Raw genomic sequence first — 11,678 nt, 5'->3', positions numbered from 1 at the left:
CTCTCGCTCCTCATTGGATGGGAACGTCCCAAATAGATGGGCAGGGATTGCCCCGCGGCAGAGAATAGGCAGAGGGAGATGAGCGGGGTGGGCGAGGGCAACAACTGCAGAGGGGTCCGTGACCCGGGCGAGCTGGAAATAAGATGTGATGAAGAGAGGTTGCACGGTTAGAACAAAGAAGAGAGGAAGGGACACCGGTGGGCACATGTGGGCTCACGTGTGGCTGCAGACACACGGACACCCGGGGAACGAATGAATGGACACTTAAAAAGAGGGTCTGCGGTATCTTCATGCTGCCTTTCAAGAGCACCCTGGTGTTTTATTTCCCCCCTACTTTCTCGCATTGCAAACACAATCTTCAGTGTATCTTATTCGGATTTCGTGCCACAGACCAACACAAAGCAGTGCATAATTATAAAGTGCTATAAAAATGATGGATATTTTACCAATAAAAATCTGTAGTCTGACATGCATTTGTATTCAGCCAGTGAAGCCGTCTGTGTGCGATTTCCTTTCATTGGAAATACAGTTCCTTTGTGAAGACCTTTGAGGTTTGTTAGAGAACACGAGTGAATGTTGGTTTTAAATTAGCCTCCATGTTTGGAGGAGCTGCAGATATCCACAGCTCAGTTGGAAGGATATGTTGACAAGATTTTTATACGTTGTGCGCCGCAAAAGTCTAGATGCTTGCTTAAAGAAAGCTGTAATAAGTCTTGTTGGCTATTTGCTACAAGCCATGCAGGAAACGTTTTGAATTAGCACCTCAAGCGCTTCATCTCCTCTGTGAAACATAGTTGGTGCAGGGTCATGCTGCGGGGCACTTTTCTTCCGCGGGGACTAGAGAATAGGGTGAAAGAAGACCTGTTAAAGGCTGCGATAGATATGAGTCTGGGACTAAAGATCTTCTTCCAGCAGGACAATGAAAACCCTCAGCATGCAGGCGTAGATACAACGAAACGGCTTGGATCAGAGTGTGTTCTTCTGAATGGCCTAGTCAAAGTCTACTCCTCGTTGGTCATCGAGATGGAATATAACTATGAGGTTCAGTGAGGGTCTCGATCCGTTCTGACTGAACTTGAGTTATTCTGCAGAGTAAAATGGTAAAAACTTACCCCAGGAGCAGAAGTGTCAAGTAACTACGTACAAATACTTACTATTAATATCACCTTACTTAAGTAGAAAGTTTGGTTATTTATAATTTAGTGGAGATATAATTCTTTCGCTTACTTTTTACTTCTACTCCTTACCATTTCATGCAATTATCTGTACTCTCTACTCCTTACATTTTGAAAATAGCGTCATCACTCAAATTTTATTTCAGCTTCTTTTCATTCTGGCTTGTCAATAAAAAACCAAAACAAAACATAGGAAATATCACGATAAATAGCGCTTCCCGAACAGAGGGATTTTGATTGTGGTTGGAGGCAGGAGGGCGTTTGGCAAGTTGTTTGCAAAACGGCCAAACAAAAACTTAAGAAGAAGAACGAAACATAGAAGAAGAACATAGCATTTATAGGATTATTTGTTATTTTCCTTTTTTTTTCATGTTTTGATTAACTACTAGGATTAATAATTTATTTTGACAACACTGTCTACTGTCTAACCATACAAGGGTAATTGTTATAAGAGGTAATGCGCTCATGTCCAGTTTTGTTATCCTACATCTGTTGCCCTCATCAATTCCTGTGGCTACGCTTGGATGTTCATTTACATTCCAATAATAAGTAAAAGGTTATTGATAATACGTCTCTGAAGTTTGACTTTTTGCACCAATACTTATAGGCAACCAGACATCAGATTTTCTGCTCCATGAAACCCATGTTGATGCCCAGTATGGCACCTATGTGGGCCTTTGATATATTTACATTATAGTAAATGGTTCATTTTCAGTGGACATATGTGTGGTTGAAACAGCCAATCCCATTTTATTTTTCAACATTAACATCGTACTATACACTTATAGTAATTTGATACCTTACGTAGTGTTATATCTATCTACAGAAGTATTTTTAAACCCTAGTAAATATACTTCTACTTGAGTAATAGATGTGAATACTTTTGACACCTCAGTCCAGGAGGCATGTAACTGTTTCTGCAGCAAACTCTGTATCCCTTTCCCTTTACTTTTAAATGTGCACCACCTTTGTGCTGCTCTTTCACATAAAATCCTAAAAACATTCATTGAAATCTGTGGTTGTACCTCAAAATCATGGTATTTAGGGCAGATGGTGCTGGATTCTGTGTACATCATGTCTCCCTGCTCTAACAAGCCTAATTTAAAGGGGCTGGTCAATGAGAGGCTCCTGCAGACACTGAGGAAGAAAAAAAAAAAAACTCCTGGCATGAATCAAACCAGCAGCTCTGGGGAAACAATTTTTGTGGGTAAGTTATTAGCTGGTACGGCAGATGCAAGATAAGAGAGGAGGCTTTATGATTACAGAAACACACTAGAGGACCAGAATGGACAGCTAAAACAGTGATCAATGAATTTAATGTTAGTTCAGCTTCTGATTATTGGGGAGCCATACCAAGTAGGCAGAGAATTAAGAAAACGGCCAATAAAACCTTCAGAGGCTATTCATCTGTTATGAGCAATTACCTACTAAAGCGATAAAAGCAGACTATTGGAGATGAGCGGACGTGTAATGATCACATTAAAGCTGCTTCCCTTTCTGAGCCATTGTTCTGCCGCGGCCCCGGTCATGGCACGGCACACATGAAGGTGGCTCACTGACATTTCACTCAATCCACTGCAGGGATCGGGTTGCTGCAGCTCATTCTGAGCGCTGTGCTCCAACGCTAATAAAGCAAAGCAGTGATAATACACCCCCCCCCCCCCCCCCCCCCCCCCCTCACTCACAGGCACACATGCACCCGCTGGAACCAGCAGGCGAGCAGATAGCAGTTCCTGAAACACAGTTTGGAATGATTACTTAGAAAGAATGGGAGGGGGGGGGGTAACCTTTACGTAGAATAAATGAGCCAATAAGTCCCTTTATTAAACAGTGATTGGGTTAAAAGGTGAGACTTTGTTTTCACTTTAGGTCTTTCCATGATTTGGCTGCCTGACCTAGGGTAGGTAAAAAATCACAAGGTAGCTTATCCTACCTCCCACAATGGACTGGATAAAAAGGATAGGGACTGGATGGTCAAAAAAACTGCCTTATTTGACCTAACATGCTGGCTCTTCTCTTAGGAACCTGAGAAAATGTAAACTAGTTTACTAAATTACATAGAACATATCCAACATAAGATACAGAAAGCTCAGGGAGAGATTTCCACAGCATGAAAGCAACTGTGGACACAGACATTGTGTTTGTGTGTGTGGTGGTGAGCCTCCCCCCCCCCCCCCCCCCCCCAAAAAAAAAGACAGTGATGTCCCTGGCCCCGACAAAGCTCTCAGGTGGCCTGATGATAACAAATGTTTTTTTTTAAATATTTAAATCTTCTAAGCAATAATTTTTTTGAAACGGGCTGCGGCCAAAGCTGAGAGGAGAGAAAGGAGAGAGCAGAGCAAGCTGATAAAGAGCAAAAAAAATTAATAAAAAAAGCAGTAAAAGCCACAAACTTAATGACCAATGAAATCGGTATATTTCCATCACACACTTTGGATCTGGATGAGTATTCTTCTGATTTACAGTATGCCTTTATCTCTTAGCTCTTTTAAGCTTCAGCCTTTTAAGAAAGTCCTAAAATTAGAACTGAATAGTTAAGTGTTAAGTTACCGTACCAGTCTATGTTTTTTTTTCTACTTGTAAAATAACTGCGTTCATGTTAATTTGTTCATATGCTGAATAAAGGATGACTTGAAAGAGCGTGCTAAAACATTTCGACTGAGTCTCTGGCGAGCCTTCATGATGATCTGAATCCCAAAGGCATATATCAGCTTTAATTCAGGTAAGGTGTGTGCTGCTTCTCTCCCACTCTGAACGTAATCTGCTGTGTGTGAGTGTGTGTAGCTTCTTTATTAGCTGTCCATGTCAGAAAAACATGGCAGAACACAATTTAATTGACATTGGATTGGTTTATTGTGGTGTTATCAGATAAAACAACAGAGAACAGAGCTGGATGCTGAGAGGAGGAGGAGGGAGGGTCAGACAGGGTCACCGATTCATAAGTGTACGTTTTTCTAATTTCAGTTGATTAAAAAATCTTCTTTCATCTGGACTAAATAAGTCCAGGCAGTGTCGCTGCGGTGTTGAACTATGGTTAGTTATGAGTTGGGGGAAGAAGGAAAAAAAAGTTTATCTTTAAGGGACACCACAAAAAATCTTTATTTCTGAGAAAGTTCATTGTTTAAAGTATTTCTTGTATGTGTAAATCTTTTTAAATTAGAGGTTCATAATCTTAAAAATGTGTTTCTGTTTCATTTACTTAATGACCACAGACATCTATGAACACAAAACCAACTCAAAGTTAAACAATCTTCATCCTGGTTCTCAAAAGTCATTTTAATGAGGAAAACTATGCGTATGCATTCCCACTTACACATCATTCTTGGTGCATTACAAACCTTTATATATGGGATATGGGACTGAGAAGAGTATTGTAATAATTCATTTGACTATTAATATGATCATTAAATACATTTGACCATGCCATCTCATCCAAGTCATTCAGATATTTGGTACAGTGTGTACAGTAATGATAGAGTTTCATCTTTACATTTTACAGCAGTACATTTCACTGCACCTATGGCACCAGCCCCTTTGTGCAGGCTTTGCTTTTAGTGTTGAGTTGAGAGTTTGTGCACTTTGACGTTCTCTGTTTCATGGTTATATTGACTTCCAAGAGCTTGAATATCATTTAGGTTCCCGTATTTAACTTTTAGTCCTCTGCGTCTAATGTTTGACCCCAAAACCACTGTCATCAATCCAAAGGTCAAATATTAATGTTGCTAATGGATGTTGATCTATATCCCTTCTTATATCATGTTTATACTTAATCAGCTAATTATTTTATCTACAAAATGCCAAAGTATTGTGAAAAATACATGTTGGTTTCTCACAAAGTACAGGTGTGATGTTAATCGGTAACCAGGACACTTTTTCCTTAAGTGGTAGGAATATAAACATCAAAATCTCTGTAAAACAATCAATCTTTTTAAAGTGCATTTGTTCATTTGGAGAAAAAGGAAACACACATGAGAACATTGTTATATTCCGATCATTTCTGTGAGGGTTTGGCCATATGTTGCAGACCATTATTGTGCTGAAAGATCCAGCGGTTCCTCTCTGGCAAAGTTTGATTCAACGTGTCCGGATGCTTCATAGAATCCACGAAACCGTGAACTCTGACAGGATTCCCATGGCTTTGGGTGGAGAAGTGGCCCGCAGCATCAAAGTCCCTCCACCAGAGTTACAAGGGGGCATGAGATACTTCCCCCAAATATTTCTGCTTTCATTTTACACCCAGACCCTGGAGGAGTACGTGTTGCTAATAAGCTAAACGTCAGCTCGTACGACCCAAGAACACAATTTCATTTAAAGCCCTTGTAGAGTTTAGCAAACTAAACAGGTTTATGACGGTCATGGTGGAACAGAAATGGCTTTTCCCAAACATTCCTTCCCAAAAAAATGCTGTTTTTGTAGATATTGTATAAGGGTTGTTATGGAGACTAACCCGTCTTTTTACTTCCTTGCCAAACTGCCCTGTGCTTGGTGGTAAGAATAAATGGGTCATCATCCAGTCTTGTTTGCCACAGTTCCAGTTTTAAATATTTCAATTATTGCTTTAACTGTAGCCGTGGGCACCTTAAGGTGTGTAACAATTTTCTGCCATTTACTGAATGAGGAAAATCAACCCACATTTCCCTTTCCTGAACGCTATGATCGCTCGTCTTTCCCATTTTGAAGACTGACTAGGAAGAACTAGGGTCTGTCTCATGTCATGTTTATACCCCAGGGAAACAGGAAGTCATAGATGGTCAAAAAAAAAGTTCCTAGGTACACTCGTCAGCCTAATCAGTAAGTTTAGGTGAGCGACTATTTTCTTGTCGCTGTTTGCTCACTTTTAATTTAATGTCCGGTTCCCTTGCCTTTTCCATTTTAAAGAGGAGCCAAGAAGTATATCTGTACATCACAGTGGAATAGGATGTCAGAGAAAACTAATAAAAAGTGTCCAGACCTCTTCTGGTCAATGTAAGGGGAAAAATAAAAATAAAAAATTGACATAAAAGGTTCAGTTTTATTTATTTTCCAGGACTTCTTTGGGTAGGTGGAGCTTACATATTTTAGGGATAAATGCATTCAAAATGAAATCTTTGACTAAACATGATCAATTTAAAGTATTGCAATCCAAATGAATATTATCTTCAGCTTTTTAAGCATCTTTACCACACATTATAGAGGAATGTGCTATTAGTATTACAGCAACCCTAAAATGATTGTTGCTTACGGCGGATTTCAGATTTCAGATTTCAATACAATATTCCATTGTGTTATAATTTTCTAACAGGATCATCTAAGTATTTTCTTTAAAAATAAATTGTGCGTTCTCGCAGACAGAGTGTGACAACAGCCAACACCCAGTAGATACTCAGTTTACCTTTGAGTTGCACACATAACATCAAAATCTGCTTAGTAGAAAACCAGTTATTTGATCAAGGTCCCATAAAAATTAAAAGAACGTTCAGTCCCTTTTTAAGAGGATATTGGATTTATTTGCTGCAGTCCGAACCACCAGTATTTATTGGTTTAATATTGTATATAATATAACATTACATTATGCACAATTTAAATTGGTCATGGTGGAACGCATACCTTGTTGCCCAAAGCGTTTAGCCAAAGGTAAATGCTTAAGTTACAGATGGAGACGTGGGTTGAAATAATCGAAATCTATAATAATGCAGCAAAAAATATATATGTATCATTAAATGAAAGCTGTATTTTATTTAATTCCATGTAGGACAGAGACATTGTTATTGCTGCCGTGTCCAAACATCCTGACCTCTGCCTCTTCGTCTACCTTCAGGGTGTGAAACCCTGGGAGCAGCAGATGTAGTTTCATTTTCACATTCTAGCCCTGACCATGTTTTCCAGCCACTTCAGGGTTTTCTTCTCGGATTTTGCAGTTGCATTACTCACTGAATGCATTCGGTGGAAGTCGTGGCTTCCCTCGGCACCGAAGTTCTATTTTACTGGGAAACTGGGCAGAGCTGCATTGAGGATTGTGAACTCAGTGAGCAGAACGTCTTGAGAACAGAACAGAAATATGCTTTGTTGTTCCCACAGGGGGCTAATTCACTTCTCTTTTCTCCGCCGCTGAACATCTTTTAGCATTTACCGTGATTTTTCTCATCCTTATTCACCCTCCTCTTTTGACTCATCCTCTCGTTTTAATCACACCGTCGCCGCTTTCCACGTTCCTCTCTGCCATGAAACTGTTAGTTGCATAACGATTTCTTGCAGGAAGTGGACTGGTTCCTTCTTGATGTGACCAATAAAGGCGAGGGCTCGTTGGCAGGCAGGTCGCTGTGGTGGGAGGGAGCCATCATCGGGGGGGTCGACGCAGGAAGCAGTCGGAGGGAAAGTGGTGAGAGCCGACGGCAGCGGCGCTCTCAGTGCGTTTTGTGTGTGGGCATATGGTGTGTGCATTGTACTGTATAATTAGCCGAGGCAGGGCAGCTGCAGCGTGAAGTGCCTCACTGTAACTGTACCTATAGCAGCAGTTGTGCTCCGCTGGTATAAATAGCCGGACAGCTATGACCCAACGGCACAACTTCGGTGTTCTTTCGGGAAGCTTTGGGAATGTGGCGCCCTTCGGGGGAGGAACGTTGCAGACGTCGCTCTGACGCTTCAAGGTTACGTCAAGGTGTCGATACGCTCGTGCTGTCGTAGTCTCCACTAATCCCCCCGGCTATCGTCTCTAATCTTTACACGAATAAGAAAAGCATTTGTTGACTGTCCTCCTGGGTGGTTCTGTCTCCTTTCAAAAGGACCAGGAAACGCCGCTCAGGTCAACAAACGAAGGATGCTGCTCAGTTCTTTTGACTTCATCTACATTTTGCAAAGATTCAATTCAATTCAATTCAATTCAATTTTATTTATATAGCGCCAATTCATGAAACATGTCATCTCAAGGCACTTTACAAAGTCAAGTTCAATCATATTATACAGATTGGGTCAGATTATACAGATTGGTAAAAAATTTCCTATATAAGGGAACCAGTTGATTGCATCAAAGTCCCGACAAGCAGCATTCACTCCTGGAGAACCGTAGAGCCACAGGGAGAGTCGTCTGCATTGTCCATGGATCTGCAGCAATCCCTCATACTAAGCAAGCATGAAACGACAGTGGGAAGAAAAACTCCCCATTAACGGGAAGGAAAACCTCCAGCAGAACCGGGCTCAGTATGAACGGTCATCTGCCTCGACCGACTGGGGTTACAGAAGACAGAACAGAGACACAACAAGAGAAACAAAAAAGCACAGAAGCACACATTGATCTAGTAATCTGTTCTACATTAGATGGTGATAGCGGGTGAGCCGTCTTCTCTGATGTCACAGTTAACAGAACGCCAGACCAGGTGTACCTACTATGAAGAAAAAGAGAGAGAGCAGAAAGTTAAAGCAGAAATGACAACACATAATGCATAATTGAAGAACAGTAGAATTCTATAGAGTGAGAAAATTAGATCCTGATGTCCTCCAGCAGCCTAAGCATATAGCAGCATAACTATAGAGGTAGCTCAGAGTAACATGAGTCACTCTAGTTATAAGTTTTGCCAAAAAGGAAAGTTTTAACATTAGTCTTAAAAATAGACAGGGTGTCTGCCTCACGGACCAAAACTGGGAGTTGGTTCCACAGGAGAGGAGCCTGATAGCTAAAGGATCTGCCTCCCATTCTACTTTTAGAGACTCTAGGAACCACCAGCAGACCTGAAGTCTGAGAGCGAAGTGCTCTGTTAGGAACATACGGGGTAATCAGAGCTCTGATATATGATGGAGCTTGATTATTAAGGGCTTTATACGTTAGAAGGAGAATTTTAAATTCTATTCTTGATTTAACATGAAGCCAATGAAGGGAAGCTAAAATTGGAGAAATATGATCCCTCTTGTTGATTTTCATCAGAACTCTTGCTGCAGCATTTTGGATCAGCTGAAGACTTTGAACTGCATTTTGTGGACTTCCTGATAGTAAAGAATTACAATAGTCCAGCCTTGAAGTAACAAATGCATGGATTAGTTTTTCAGCATCACTCCTGGACAGAATGTTTCTAATTTTGGCGATATTCCTGAGGTGAAAAAAGGAAACTCTGGAAATCTGTTTAATATGGTATTTAAATGACATGTCTTGGTCAAAAATAACACCAAGATTTTTTACTTTATTACCAGAGGCCAGGTTAATGCCACCCAGATTAAGTGATTGGTTAAGAAGTTTATTTTTTGAGGACTCTGGCCCAAAGATTACAACTTCGGTCTTGTCAGAATTTAGATGCAGGAAATTTGAAGTCATCCAGCTTTTGACGTCATCAAGACATGACTGCAGTCGAAGTAACTGATTGGATTCGTCAGGATTTATGGACAAATATAGCTGAGTGTCATCAGCATAACAGTGGAAATTAATCCATGCTGTCTGATAATTTTGCCAATCGGAAGCATATATATAGTAAAGAGAATTGGTCCAAGGACTGAACCCTGTGGTACTCCACAGGTGATTAAATCATGCTGCTGCCGCACAGGCCCAAGCAGTGACGCTATCACCCCCGTGTTGCATGGGGATAAAGAAAAGGTAGATGAGCATTTTAATTCTGAAAAGATTTTTGGCTTTATTCCTTTTCATCTAAACACTCATTTATGCAGCATTTTTGTAGCCTTTGTGGACATGACTAAGTACAATTCATGATACACTCGTGAATACATTGCTAAATGCAGTTTTACAAAGTTTATTTTCCTGACTGGTAAATCATTTTCAGTGTGCTTTTCCACCCGCTCTTTAATAAAACCTCAGACAGCCGGCGGTGTTCTTGTTGGTGATCACAGGTTTTCTGCTCCCAGCCATGTCATAAACACCGACATATTTTCACGGTCTCTCGGTGGTGCACTTAGTTGACCATAAACACCTTTGTCTGCCCCCTTCCCTCAGATGTGCTGTAAACACAAACCTTTTGGCAGCTTTTAGTTCCGATCTACAAATCCAAAGCCACAGAACTGACACCCGGATCCGTTTTCTCTGCGCTGAAGCCGTCTGGTGTCGGCCTTAAAATCTAAATCTAATTATCACCGGTTTCATCTGACTTCAATGCCTGCCGTGCTGTGCAGCCTCTTCATAGCTTTTCCCACAAGGTGCCCTAAAAATCTGCCCTTGGAATGGAACCAGGAAGTAAGTGTGTCTCTGACAACATAAACCAAGAACACACTCCAGGCTCTCGTGTTGCCTTGTTATGTCACCAGATCTTGGAGAGCTCTTCATCATCCTACCTCTCCGGTCCAAGGAGCTATCATAAATTACCGAAGAACCCGCTGGAGTTTTTGCACTGAACCGGATCCAACAAGACTCAAGACAGGCAAGCATGTCGTTACTAAACCATAACATCTTTAATATGGTTTGACCGAATGTGAAAAGGAGCACTCAGACTGCAATTAATACATAAAATACCTTTAGTTGCAGCAGGATAATCCATCCTTCCATCCCTTGTTATTACCACACAGGGCAGGCAACCACGTAGACAAGAACTCACACCTAAGGGCAACTTGGAGAGATCAATTAACCTAACAGTCATGCTTTTGGACAGTGGGAGAGCGGAGTACCCAGAGAGAACCCATGCATGCACAGGGAGAACGTGCAAACTGCATGCAGAAGGACTCCAGACCAAAATGTGAACCCTGGACCTTCTTGCTACCAACATGCAGCACAACCCATCCATGCATTATCTATACTCGCCTTTCCTTGCAGGATCGTGGGCGTGGTAGTTCCTATCTACTTTTGTAAAAATGGATCAGTGTGCAGAAACTTTCTATCAGTAATTCATGACTCCTGCTTTAAATGTGGCCCGTTTCAAAATGTAAAAGATGAGGGGACATGCCCTGTCAGGAAAGGGCTATAAGACTACATCCCTGTGGCTAAGCTAGTCCTGTCAGGTAAATATTTCACTGGTTTGGAACATCTGGAAAAAAGGGACTCAGATAAAAATATCTCCAAAGATCACTGTTAACCGCAGCAAAGAGTGACATATTGGGAAGAGTATCCATAACATCCTTTAGAAAAATGGCAACCTGTTGTTTGTGAGCGGTGTCGGGAAATACACTGCAAGGCAACGATCCTTGAGGACCGGAGTTTGAAAACCCGGATCTATGGGGACTTTAACCAGAACTGGTGGAGCTTTTTGGTGAGAAACACTCTCCATGGGTTTGGCATTAAAAAAAAAAACGATGAATATGTGGAAAAGCATCTCATCTCCGCTGACGTGTACACTAGTATTTCACAAAGTATCTGTCTTAAAAATGTGGTGATAAAACCATTGATTAAAGAGAGCTGACAGACGTCGTTTCAGTTCATGTACCAACAATCCGGGGGGTAAAAAAATGCTTATGTTAATGAGATGGGGAACAAATGTGCTCGTTGTGTGGCCCTCCTGGTGCAACACCCTTTGGTGGGTTAGCCGGAGTCGTTTGGCATTCTCCGAGTATATTTAACCCTGTGGCTCCCCTGCTGGATGGCCCCTCCATATACGGAGC

This window comes from Fundulus heteroclitus, unplaced genomic scaffold (genome assembly GCF_011125445.2).
Source record: "Fundulus heteroclitus isolate FHET01 unplaced genomic scaffold, MU-UCD_Fhet_4.1 scaffold_48, whole genome shotgun sequence".
NCBI lineage: Eukaryota > Metazoa > Chordata > Actinopteri > Cyprinodontiformes > Fundulidae > Fundulus > Fundulus heteroclitus.
The sequence above is the reverse complement of the archived record's forward strand: the minus strand, read 5'-3'. Positions refer to the sequence as shown.